At 39.5% G+C, this 12,829-nt stretch overlaps 1 long non-coding RNA gene across 1 annotated transcript; it reads left to right on the top strand.

The window, feature by feature from the left end:
• The first annotated feature begins 12,109 nt into the window (after positions 1-12,109).
• LOC121982910 lies at positions 12,110-12,412 on the top strand. Its single transcript, XR_006112328.1, has 3 exons — positions 12,110-12,152; positions 12,223-12,257; positions 12,340-12,412. It is a non-coding gene; the product is annotated as an uncharacterized LOC121982910 (long non-coding RNA).
• Positions 12,413-12,829: the final 417 nt, after the last annotated feature.

Raw genomic sequence — 12,829 nt, 5'->3', positions numbered from 1 at the left:
GATCACCGAACATTATCAATAGGCGATGAACGAAGGAAAGAGTCTAGCACAGACGGAAGGACAGAAATCGCAGAGTACCAAGACGAACTGGAAAGGAAACTCCGTTGGAAAAAGAAAACAATGGAACAACAGTAAAAGTGGTCCAGCAAATAAGCAGTCGAGGTACCCTCTGTGTGCCACTTGCGGAAAGCAACATTCCGGGGTATGCCACCAGGGTACAAGAAAGTGCTACAATTGTGGACAGGAAGGACATATGGTCAGAGATTGCCTTACCCGGTTCCAGGTACCATCTCAGCAGAATGACCAGAATAGGAGTACCCCCGCACAACTACATCAGATGCAAGCAACCCTGGAAGGGACCCTGATTAGCCAAGGGAGATTAGAAGCCCCACCAGTGACGACGAATGCCAGGGTTTTCTCTTTCACCAAGGAGGACGTGGCGAGTGCTTCTACAGTAGTCACAGGTCAGCTATCTATTTTCAGTCAGTATGCTACTGTATTATTTGATACTGGAGCGACCCACTCGTTTGTCTCCACATCCTTCACGAGAAAGTTAGAAGTGCCACCACAAGTCATAAATGGTAAATTCTTAACAACCTTGCCTTCGGGAGAAGTGATGCCTTCCGATCAGATGCTGCGAGCCGTGCCTATCCGAATCGCAGACAGAGAACTCTACTGCGATCTGATAATACTCAACATGCAGGATTTTGATATTATACTAGGCATGAATTTCCTGAGCAAATACGGCGCTTCAGTCGAGTGCCGTAAAAGAAAAGTAGTCTTCCAACCGGAAGCCGAATTGAAGTTCGATTCATTGGGGAGCAACGGGGAAAGATGTGTTACGGGATCGGAATCATTTCAGAAAGGCTCTCTACTCTGATGATAGCACCAACGCTATTTGACGACATATTAGAGAAGCAAGGTCGCGACCCTAACACCTAAAGGATCAAGCAAGAGGTTCAAGAAGGAAAGGATAACGGATTTCGTATCGCTGATAATGGAGTACTCTATCTCCGAGATCAGTTATGTATACCCGATGACCCAGAGTTGCGGAAAAGTATATTTGCGGAATCTCACGCAACCCCTTATGCGATGCATCCAGGATCCACCAAAATGTACCAAGATTTGAAGAAAAAATTCTGGTGGTTCGGCATGAAAAGAGATGTGGCTCAGTATGTCAGTTCTTGCCTGATTTGCCAGAAGGTCAAAGCAGAACATCAGAGACATGGAGGGTTACTGCAGCCAATTCAGATTCCCGAATGGAAATGGGAAGACATTTCTATGGATTTCATCTCGGGACTACCCAAGACAACAAATGGGTATGATGCTATATGGGTAATTGTGGACAGACTGACGAAGTCCGCACACTTTTTAGCAATCAAGATGACATATTCAACAGAGCAATTGGCCCAATTATATGTTAAGGAAGTTATCAGATTACATGGGATTCCTAAGACCATTATTTCTGACAGAGATGGTCGCTTTATCTCACATTTTTGGGAATGTGTTCAGAAGGCTCTTGGCACAAGGCTATTGTTCAGTACTACCTTCCACCCTCAGACTGACGGACAAACAGAAAGGGTGAACCAAGTGCTAGAGGACATGTTACGAGCTTGCGCTTTAGACTTCAAAGGAAGTTGGTGCCGATATTTATGTTTGGCGGAATTCGCTTATAATAATAGCTACCAAACTACCATTGGAATGGCGCCTTATGAAGCTCTGTATGGAAGGAAATGTAGGTCACCTATATGTTGGTACGAAGGTGGAGAAAAGAAAGAAATGGGGCTCCGAATGGATTTCATCGATGACACCACCCGAGCTATACAGAATATTCGTCAGAGAATAGAAACTGCTCAGAGCCGACAAAAGAGCTATGTCGACAAACGGCGTAGGCCGTTAGAATTCAGTATCGGAGACTCGGTATTTCTCAAGGTAGCTCCGATGAAAGGAATAATGAGATTTGGGAAGAAGGGCAAGTTAAGTCCACGATATGTGGGACCATATCGGATACTGAAAAGAGTAGGTCAAGTGGCGTACGAGCTAGAGCTGCCCCAGGAGATGGCAGCTATTCACAACGTATTTCAAGTCTCAATGCTCAAGAAGTGTATTTCCAGTACAGATCAAGTGATTGAGCCACAGACAGTACAAGTTCAAGAGGACCTAAGTTATGAAAGTAAACCCATCCAAATACTGGATAGAGGAGTCAAAAGGTTAAGGAACAAAGAAGTACCTTTAGTAAAAGTCCTATGGCAAAATCAGCGGTTCGAAGAGGCAACCTGGGAACGTGAGGACGATATGAAACAAAAGTACCCGGAGCTATTCTAAAGTTCGAGGACGAACTTTCTATGAGGTATGGGGTACTGTAACACCCACGAATTTCTTAAGCTAAGTATGTGGAGATTTTCTCTTAGAATAAAAGAAGATAAGATAGAACCAAAAATATATAAAAGAAAAGGAATTGGTCAAGGATTGAACCTTGAACCTTCTTAAGCTAAGGATTATGAAATTACCACTAGACCATCATAAGTTATTGTGGAATAGAGAATGGAAATTATAGATAAAGATAGAAAGTATGATTAAGAGAAGGAAGCAAGAAAACATCAAGTAGCTTTCTCCCTCATTCTCTTGATTAAGAAGCAAGACAAGTTGTCTTTTCCTTCCTCACTCTTTTTCCATTTTCATGGAGATACTAGAGGGAATGAGAGGAGAGGAACTAAGGGGATGAATGAAGACATTTTCTTCTTCATTAAGAGAATAAAGGATGAATTAAGAAGAAGGGAAAGCAAAGTTTCTTTTGCTTCATACTCCCACCTAGCATAAGAGGAAAAACAAAGAAGAGATTTCATTTTTTCTTCCCTTTCCTCACCATTGCCGTGACCTAGAGCATCCCCTCTCCCCTTTCTGAAAATCCAACTAAGGTTTTCTCCCTAAGAAAACCAAACCACAAGAAGGGATCCTCAAGATCTATCTCTCACAAGCAAGGAGAAGCAAAAGGGAGCACTAGAAGGAGAAGCTTTCTTCTTCCTCTTCACAAAGGGTATCTTCTCTTAGGGAAAAGACCAAGCAAGAGGATGTGAGTATCCCCTCACCTGTGGTACAAGTTGTTATATGATTTTTGTTCGAGTTTAGATGGATTAACAACCTAGGGTTTCTTTTGAACTTTCGGCCATGACACTTGTAAGGCTTATGGAAGCTAAAAACCAAAACCCACATGCTTAAGTTTTCTTTCCTCATGATATGCTATGAATATGACCTTGATATTTCATGCTTGTATGCGGCTTGGAGTTAGGTAATACCCCACCTTAGGGTTCGGCCATGAAGAGACTTAAAACCCTAGGGAAGCTCAATTTAAAAACTAACATGCTTATGATCTCTTCTATGATGTGATATGAATGTTCTCTTGATGTTTTATACTTGTATGTTGCTTAGAACAAGTAGGACCTTACTTTAGGGTTTCGGCCATGAAGGGATTAAATACCTTAGGAAGGCTCAATCTCAAATCTAGCTTGCTTATGTTTTACCTCATGAAAGGATATGAAGATAACATAAGGCACTTGAGATTTCATGTTGCTTAGGGTTAGGTTTTCACATGGTGAACTTTCGCCCAAAATAAAATGTAGGGCTTAGGCAAGCTTAAATTCAACCCTAACATGTTTATGTTCTTCTTTATGATATGCTATAAAATTTATAGGGTACTCACATGCTTGTATTTGGTTGAAAAATCCTAGAAGAAGTATCAAGTATGAAGTTTCCCATAATATGTTATGTATGTTCTCTTGATGTTTGATACTTGTATGTTGCTTAGAACTAGTAGGACCTTACTTTAGGGTTTCGGCCATGAAGGGATTAAATACCTTAAGGAGGCTCAACTTCAAATCTAGCTTGCTTATGTTTTACCTTATGAAAGGATATGAAGATAACATAATGCACTTGAGATTTCATGTTGCTTAGGGTTAGGTTTTCACATGGTGAACTTTCGGCCAAAATGAAATGTAGGGCTTAGGCAAGCCTAAATTCAACCCTAACATGTTTATGTTCTTCTCTATGATATGCTATGAAATTTATAGGGTACTCACATGCTTAGAACCTATGTTTTGTGGCATTCGGCCACCTATGTTTGTGGACTTAGGAAGCTTGAAACTTTAACCTAATATGCTCATGTGGTTGCCTATGATAAATGCATGGAAATTGTTTAGGGTTCACATGTTTACATGCTATTTGTAACCAAGTTTTGGACTTTGTATGTTTCGGCCAATGTGAGTTTCTAACCCTAGGAAGCATAGAACCTAAATCAAATATGCTCATGATGTTCTTTATGATAAATGTTATAGAAATGAATTTGGGTTCATATGCTTGTATGATTTCATGCAACCTAAGTGAGCCTATGCATGTTTCGGCCACCCTTAGTTGGTTGAGGATTTAGACCAAATTATGGCTCATTATGTACTTTCCTTTGCCATGATATGAATTAGGAGAAGTTAACTCGTGATCCATGCATGATTAGGTTTTCTTTTCCTTACATGATATATTATATATGCTCGTTTAAGTATGCTTATGAACCATGCATGAGAATGATACCTATATTGGCTATGTGCCCAAATGTGATGGCTACATACCCAAATATGATGGCTATGTGCCCAAGTATGCATGGCTATGTGCCCATTTATGCATACCTTATGAATGACATGAACATGATATGCTATGAATGACATGAACTTGATATGCTATGAATGACATGAACATGATATGCTATGAATGACATGGACATGATATGCTATGAATGACATGAATATGATATGCTATGAATGACACGAATAGGTTATGAAATGATAAAGATATGATATGACATGTATTTTACTTTGAATGGCTTGTACCAAAAGGGTGGGCTCCTTATGCACCCCTAGGTCGAATTACGGGCCTAGTAGAGGGTGGGCTCCTTACGTGCCCCTAGGCCGAGCTACGGGTCTAGTTCCTAGTAGGTTCAAGACTAGCTACCTTGGGTCTACTTAGGATGCGCGCATTATGTATGTATGTGGTACTAAGCCGGGCCCCTTTCATGTTGAGATTATTTTCAAGTACTATATGATATTGTTTTAAGACATCTCACACATGACATAAATCATGTTTTGAAAGGCATATTGCACATGACATTACCCATGTTTTAAAGGACATCTTGCATCAATGTTTACGATATGATGTGAAATAATGCTTACAGTTATGCTATGATATGATGCCTTGATGCTATGAAAAGAAATGTCATGATGCTTTCACTTATGATATGATGATTTCTTATGCTATGATATGATCTATACCATGATATGATGATTCCTTACGCTATGATATGATCTATACCATGATATGATGATTACTTATGATATGATATGATTTATGCTATGATATGATGTTACTTATATCATGATAAGATTTTTGCCATAATATGTTGTTTACTTTATGTTACGATATTATTGAAATTTATGCCATGGTAAGATATGTTTTTAATTATATGATGATATGAGCGTCATTTATTCTATGATGTATGATATGATGATTTTACATGATATGTTGGTTTTTGTGAGTAGGAAAGGATCTCACTAAGCCTTGAGTGCTTACAGATACTTTTCCTTGTACCACAGATAAAGGTAAAGGATGGAAAAACTAGAGGAGCAGCAGGAAGGGGCAAGAGATGTGTGATGGTGACTTGGCTAAAGAAATAAAATGACCTGCTGAAGTGAACTTATGAATAATATGTTATGTTATGTGATGTCTTTCATGGTTCCCTATGCATGTGTTAGAAATGAATAATATGACTATTTAAGTTGAACCATGCTATTTCATGCTCATATGCTTAGTATGATTCTAGAAAAAAATATATGCTTCCGCTGTATGTATGTTTATGTATGCTAAGTCAAAGAAAGTAACCCCGCCCTCACTAGGCAGGAGTGGGATAAGGGGCGGGCGTTACAGTACCAGTCTGAATTCCAGATGGAGAGCTATATGTCGATCTAGTAGTCCTTACGATGCAAGATTTCGATGTCATTCTAGGCATAGATTTTAGAGCGCTGAACAAAGTAACAGTTAAGGACAAGTACCCTCTTCCCAGAATAGATGACCTATTTGATTAGCTAAAGGGGGGTAACAGTGTTCTCTAAAATAGACATGCGCTCTGGGTACTATCAATTGAAAGTGAAAGGAAGTGATACACCCAGAACAGTTTCCAGGACCAGATATGGACACTACGAATTTGTAGTCATGCCATTTGGTGTGACTAATGCACCTGCGGCCTCCAGGGACTTTATAACAGGTCTTCCAAGGACCACTAATGGGTACGATGTGATATAGGTAATAGTGGACAGAGAAGTTAAGAGACTAAGGAACAAAGAAGTACCACTAGTGAAGGTCATTTGGCAATATGTGACAGAGATATCCGGAGTTATTCTAAGTTCGAGGATGAACTTTTTATAAGGTATGGGGAATTGTAACAACCCAAATTTCCTCATTACAAGTCCTAATAATACTTAAAAATATTTAGAAATGCTTTAGAAATATTCTAGAGTTTTTTAGAAATTTTTAGAGTATTTTTGTGCAATTTTCCGAGTTCGTTTGATATTTTTACCAAAAGAAAGAAGTTGCAAAAAATAAAGAGGTTTGGCCGAGGATCGAACCGGAGACCTTTAGTTAAGTAAAGCCTTAAGTTGTTTCGGATGACCAGGAACCCAGCAGGGCCGTGCTGATTAAATATATAGTGAAATAAACTTAAGCAGTAATAGAAAACAGAAAATATTAAGTATAAAAGAGTTTTGGCCGAGGTTCGAACCCGCGACCTCCGACCCGGTCCAAGACTTAAGCGAAGCGCGATGGCCAAGAGCCTAAGCGGGCGGTGCTGAGCAAATATTAGGCGAAATTAATTTATGTGGTAGTAGATAACAGAAATACTAAGTTATAAAGAGGGATAAGTTGATGTTCTGTTTTCCCGTGACCTAAACCATCCTCTCCTCTCCTCTCACTCGCGACGGTGGTGCTCGGGCAGGAAACGAAGCTGGAGCTAGGTTTCGTCTCCGGCGGCCAGCGAGGGGTTAATTTCGTGCGTTCTTTACACGGTTGTGATCCTCTCGTTGAGGAGAAGCCGTAAGCACGAAGCAGAGGCCGAGAGCTTGAGTTTTCTCGAAGCCCTAGCTGCCTTTCATCGATTGTAAGTTCAAGAACACCAAGGTAAGCGTTACTCACCTACAGTAGGAGTAGTTTCCGAACCTTTGTTCTTCTTGAATTTGAAGTATGTGATAAGATTGTTGGTTTTGAAATTTCTGTCGTGGATCTTAAAGGAAGAAGGTAATTAGATTAAGCATGTAGGTAAGTGTTCTTTTTGTGGATTACTGTAGAATAGTAACGATCGGGTTTTGTGTTTTCCTTACCGTGGTATTGAGCATGAAGTATGGTTGTATTTTATTTTTTTTCTTACCGTGGCATTGGGTATGAAGAATAGATACGTTTGATTTGGTTCCCAGCTGCAAACCTTTTTCTAGATGCATTAAGTATGCCTGCTGTGTATGTGATGAGCATGCTGTGGATTCCTTTTAAAGTTTCAGCAGTTTCTATTTTAGTTTTGAATGCATATGTGATTCATTAGTAGCACAGATTTAGGTTTCCCTTGTTACCTTAATGGGCATGATCAGCTTATGTTTATCCCTGCAGATTTAGCTTTCAATTTGTGATTTTGGCTTAGTATTCCAGATTAGATCATGTTGTTTGATTCAAGTATGAAAGTTTAGGCTTTTCTGTGATGCTTAATAATTCAGTGCAAGTTCTTGTTATTTTAACAGGCCTGGACAACCTTTCATTTCTAAGCATGCAGTTTGATTTCTTTTGTTACCGTACCAAGCTTGAACTCTATTACGATTAGCATTGCAGTTTTTGATTTCAGTCTGGATTTCTTGCTACCTAAAACCAATTGTTAAAAGAATAGTTTCTTAGCATGGTTTCAGATTTTTATATGAATTCATAAATGGTTTTGTGAGAAGTATAAGCAAGAAAAGACCAAGGTCTTGATTTGATTCCAAATTCCATAAGTTGAGGATCAAAGGCACGCCTAGTGTTTGAAGAAATGTCGAGGCATTCTATACTAGGAGAATTAGAAGATAATAAGTATTTTACTTTAAGGGGCTAGTACCCGACTTCCGAGGTTGTCGTTAAATAAATCCAGGTGACCAATTCCGAAGTCTTGGCCCTGGTAAGACCAAAGTCTTTACCCTTGTAGAACTGGTGGCTCGCTACCTCAGTTTTACTAGGGAGCGCGCAATGGTACTACGCCTGGGCCCAAGAAAGAATTGATTATTATTTTGAAGTATTAAAGTATAAATTTTAAACAAGCGAAATAAGCTTCACATAAGTTTAAAATTCAGCAAGTTTAGTTTTCTTATATGCTGACATGTTGTTTAGATTTGCTTACATGTTTAATATTTCAGTATGCTATGTTTCTTTTGCTATTAGACGAGCATGAGTAGTATCTTCTTTCGAGCATTCAGTTTCTAGATTTCCTCCAGTCACATGCATATTCAAGTTTTGTGAGTTAGATAGCGCTTACTAAGAAATTTTGCTTATAGTTGCATTTTCCTCTTACTGCAGATAAAGGAAAGGAAAAGCTATAGCAAAGGAAGGCGACAAGGAGGTGTGGATGGATGTGTGATTCCTGGACTATAGAAGCCTTGGGACTCAGTTTAAAAATTTATTAAGATAGCAATTTATTCATGTTGATGATTTTATTATCAGAGTGACTTTATGTATTTTAGAATTCCTTCTTTTAATTGCCATGTACAATAGTTCCATTGTTTGAGTTGTAGTATTATTGCATGCATGTTCTGATTATTAGATATGTTTTTAGCATGTATACACAGATTGATATGTTTTAGTTGGTATATATGCTAGAGTAGAATGCAGAGATAAGCTATTCATGTTTCCGATGTCACTAATTGCATGTCTAGAGAGTTTTATGTATTGATAATCACATGTGGACAACTCTAAATAAGTATAGTTAGTAGTCCAATAGCGCTCCACCCTCACAGACTATTAGTGAGGAGGGTGGGGTGTTATAGTTTTTGTGAGCAGGAAAGGATCTTACTAAGCCTATGTGCTTGTAGTTTTATTTTCCTTGTACTGCAGAAAAGGGTAAAGCATGGTTAAACTAAAGGGAGCAGCAGGAGGGGCAAAGGATGTGTGTGGCAGTGGCATGGTGGAAAAGATCTGTTTTGTGTTTTCAGGACTTATATATGTTTTAAGCTTTTGCATGTGAACTATTTCTTTCTTGCTACTTTTGATGATATTAGCTTGAACTTGTTGGATGTTTTATACTTAAGGTGAACTATACTTACTCTTGCTTCCATGATACCTCAAAATGCTAAGTACTTGTTTATTTAGAGAATTGTTAGTGATCATGAACTCTAGAGAGCAGTATACATGTTTAGTTTTCTTCTTATCTTAGTACGTTTTATGCTTTAGTTAGACAAGCATGTATCATGTTTCAAGTAATAGATAGTAAATAAATTTTTATATACATGAATACTAGCATGTTCACATGTTTTGGTTATATGATTAAGTTTTAAGTTGTAAAGAATAAAAAAAAAAATCTTTCGCTGCAATGATTTCTTATGCATGTATGTATGTTCGCGTAGCACCGCCCTTGCTAAGACTAGGGGAAGGGCGGGCGTTACAGATTCTCCCCCTTGATTGTTGTCATCTCGAATTCGGATTCAGATTCAGCTATCTCTTCTTTGGCCATCAGTACTATGAAATCGATCTGATCTGATTCTTCTGAGTCTAGTTTAGAGGTTGACTCTGGAGATTTGTACTCAGATTCGAACTCTGGTTCAACTTGATCTTCTGACTCTGAAGGAATCTCATGAAGCTTAAGCAATTTCTCCCAAAGCTCCTTAGCATTGTTGAACTTTCCAACTTGATCAAGCTCTAAATTTGTTAGTCTGCATAGGAGAGTCCATGTTGCTTTTGCATTTGCCTTGAATTTTCTTCTTGTTTTTGTATCCCACTTGTGATAGGCGATGGGCACACCTCCTTCTATGGGGGGTGGGGGGGGGGGGGGTATAAATCTGATCTGAACTATGGTCCATATCTCCACTTGGGTTTTCAGTTGGTACTCCATTTAATCTTTCTAGTATCCGAAATCTTCTCCGGAGAAGAGCGGCGAGAGATCTGTGCTGTAGCCCTTTTGATGGGCCATTTAGAAGAAAACTCTCACACACAAAAAGAAAAAGAACCAAATATTCCAAGACTTGGTCTTGGATTAGTAGTGCGGGAAAAAAATAGTAATTTACTATTTTTTTAAAAGAAAATAATAAAATATTAATAAATACATTATTACAAATTTTTAAAAATGTGATATTTCACTAATACCGATCAATAGTGAAAAGATGAAAATAAATTTTCAAAAATAGTTTTGGAGGGAAAAAATGAAAGGTGTAGGTTTTATTTTTTGAAACAACGGATGAAAAAGTAAAAAAATGCTCGAACAGTAGTTATACTGATTCAGAGCGACCCCGCTCTGATACCAATTGTTAGATCGAAAGCGCTAGAGGGGGTGAATAGCGCTCATGGCTTTCACTTTCGTTTCGGAAGACTTAAGAATAAAACGCAGCTGAAATATGAAAGATAGTTGCAAACACTCAAACACCAAGTCTTTTACTTGGTTCGGAGCCTAGGGCGACTCCTACTCCAAGGCCCACGCTCATTGAGTGTTTACTTTAGGCAATCACTATAAGCACAGAAAATTCTTTACAATTTAAGTACAATAATAGAGTAGTAGTAAAATCTATACCGACAACAAAAATAATAAGTTTTGAAGCTCCTGGTCATTGGGGTCTTGCTATAGCCTTTCTGGATCGTCTTTTGAGCAGCACGGAGAAGACAGATTGTAATTTTTGCTGTTATTGTAAGTTGCTACTCAAGACTGCCTTTTATAGCCTATGGAGGGTGCCCTCAAGCTCCATGAGGGCGCCTCCAACCCGCCGAGTCAACCGCGTAGATAAGCTCTGACCTCTGCTGCTTATCCGCTCGAGGGTGCCTCCAACCGCATGGAGGGCGCCCTCGCGCTAGTGTCCAGGGCACCCTCAAGCTCCATGAGAGCACACTACAAGAAAAACCCTCATAAACATCGGTGGAACAACAACGGTTTTAAGCAAAAATCGATGTCTTTGAGTATTTTACACCAGTTTTTCCAAAAACCGATGTCTATGAGCGCAGATTTTCGCTCATAGACATCGGTTTTTTTAGCCGATGTCTATGAGCGCCTTTTTTTCATTAATAGATATCGATTTTAGCCGCGGTTTTTAAAACCCGGTGTCTATGAACCAAAATTCTGGCGGACTTTCTTAGCGCGCTTTCTTTTGGGCTTCTCCTCACGAAACCCTGATCCTCCGCATCCTCCTTTTAGGGATGCGCTCTAGGGGCTTTTGGGGCTCCATGTCGCCGCAGATCGGGCTGACACAGGGCTGGAGCTTCCTCGGCCGATCCCCCTTCCCCGTGGCCTTCCTCCTCGGCTCTATAATCGCATCCGGGCTCGTCGCCGTCGTCTTCTACTGGTTTGTCATCTCTGCATCTCGACACACCCCCGATCCGGCCCTCATTGGGTGTCGTTCGGACAGCGAGGGCTCCTGGTCCATCGGGGTCTTCTACGGAAAGAGCCCCTTCTTACTTTCCCCCATCGAATTGGTACGTAAGGAAGCTCGTCTATGTCTAGAAGCCGGTGTCTTGCTCGAGCTTGCGGTTATGATGGCTTTTCTTTCCTACAGCATGGGAGCAGCATGGGTCGACTCCTCCCATGGGGTATGTTCTCAGTTCTCATCTTCCTCCCCAATTTTTAACCAAAAAGCCAAAAAAAAACAACTTAATCATGGAGGAGTGTTTCATTTTTCGCCTTTCTGCCTGGATTCATACTGCTCTATACATTCTTCTTGTTCAGTTGGAATAGTTGGAATCACTTCTCTTGCCAAATAAATGAGACACTAATCAAAGAAACAGGTAGATGGACGGATGCTGACCCTTTGTTTACTACTTTCTATTCTCCTTCAATCTTTTCTATAATTATGCAACAGCCGATGTAATGGTGTCAACTGGACTCGCGAAGCTTGGATATCAATACGTCAACATCGGTTAGTCTCTCACCAGTTGTTTAACTTCCTTTTGATTGTTTGTAATTTCTAATCCATGGATGATTTGCAGATGATTGCTGGGCTGAGCACGACCGTGACTCCCAGGTTCATTATACTGATGTCTTTCTTTAGTTTTTGTCTACAGAAACCACAATAAGCATGAACTATAACTCTGTAATGTGTTCAGGGATACCTAGTGGCCAACGGAAGAACATTTCCATCAGGAATCAAAGCTCTTGCAGATTATGTGCACAGCAAGGGGCTTAAACTTGGCATTTACTCAGATGCAGGGTGAGTATGATGGAGTATTATTCGTTTCTGTAAAAAGCCAACACATTTACTCAGCTTTGTGGTTTCTACAGATACCGAACGTGTAGCTCAAAGATGCCTAGTTCACTGGGGTATGAGAAGAAAAATGCTGAAACTTTTGCTGCATGGGTAAGCTATTTTAGCAATATGTGTATCTTGGACTTGATATTTCTTTTATATATATATATATAATATTGCATAATGGAAAAGCAATTTTCACTAAATAATTTCTTTCGGGTCAGGGAATAGATTACCTCAAGTATGACAATTGCAACAATGGAGATTTGAAACCCATAGAGAGGTAGATTTGTATAGATTACCTATCAGAAAAACTTTTTCTATTATGATGTTACTTATAAGCAATTCAT

The sequence above is a fragment of the Zingiber officinale genome, chromosome 5A (genome assembly GCF_018446385.1).
Source record: "Zingiber officinale cultivar Zhangliang chromosome 5A, Zo_v1.1, whole genome shotgun sequence".
Taxonomy (NCBI): domain Eukaryota; kingdom Viridiplantae; phylum Streptophyta; class Magnoliopsida; order Zingiberales; family Zingiberaceae; genus Zingiber; species Zingiber officinale.
Note: the sequence above shows the minus strand (reverse complement) of the source record. Positions and strands in the feature narration are given on the sequence as shown.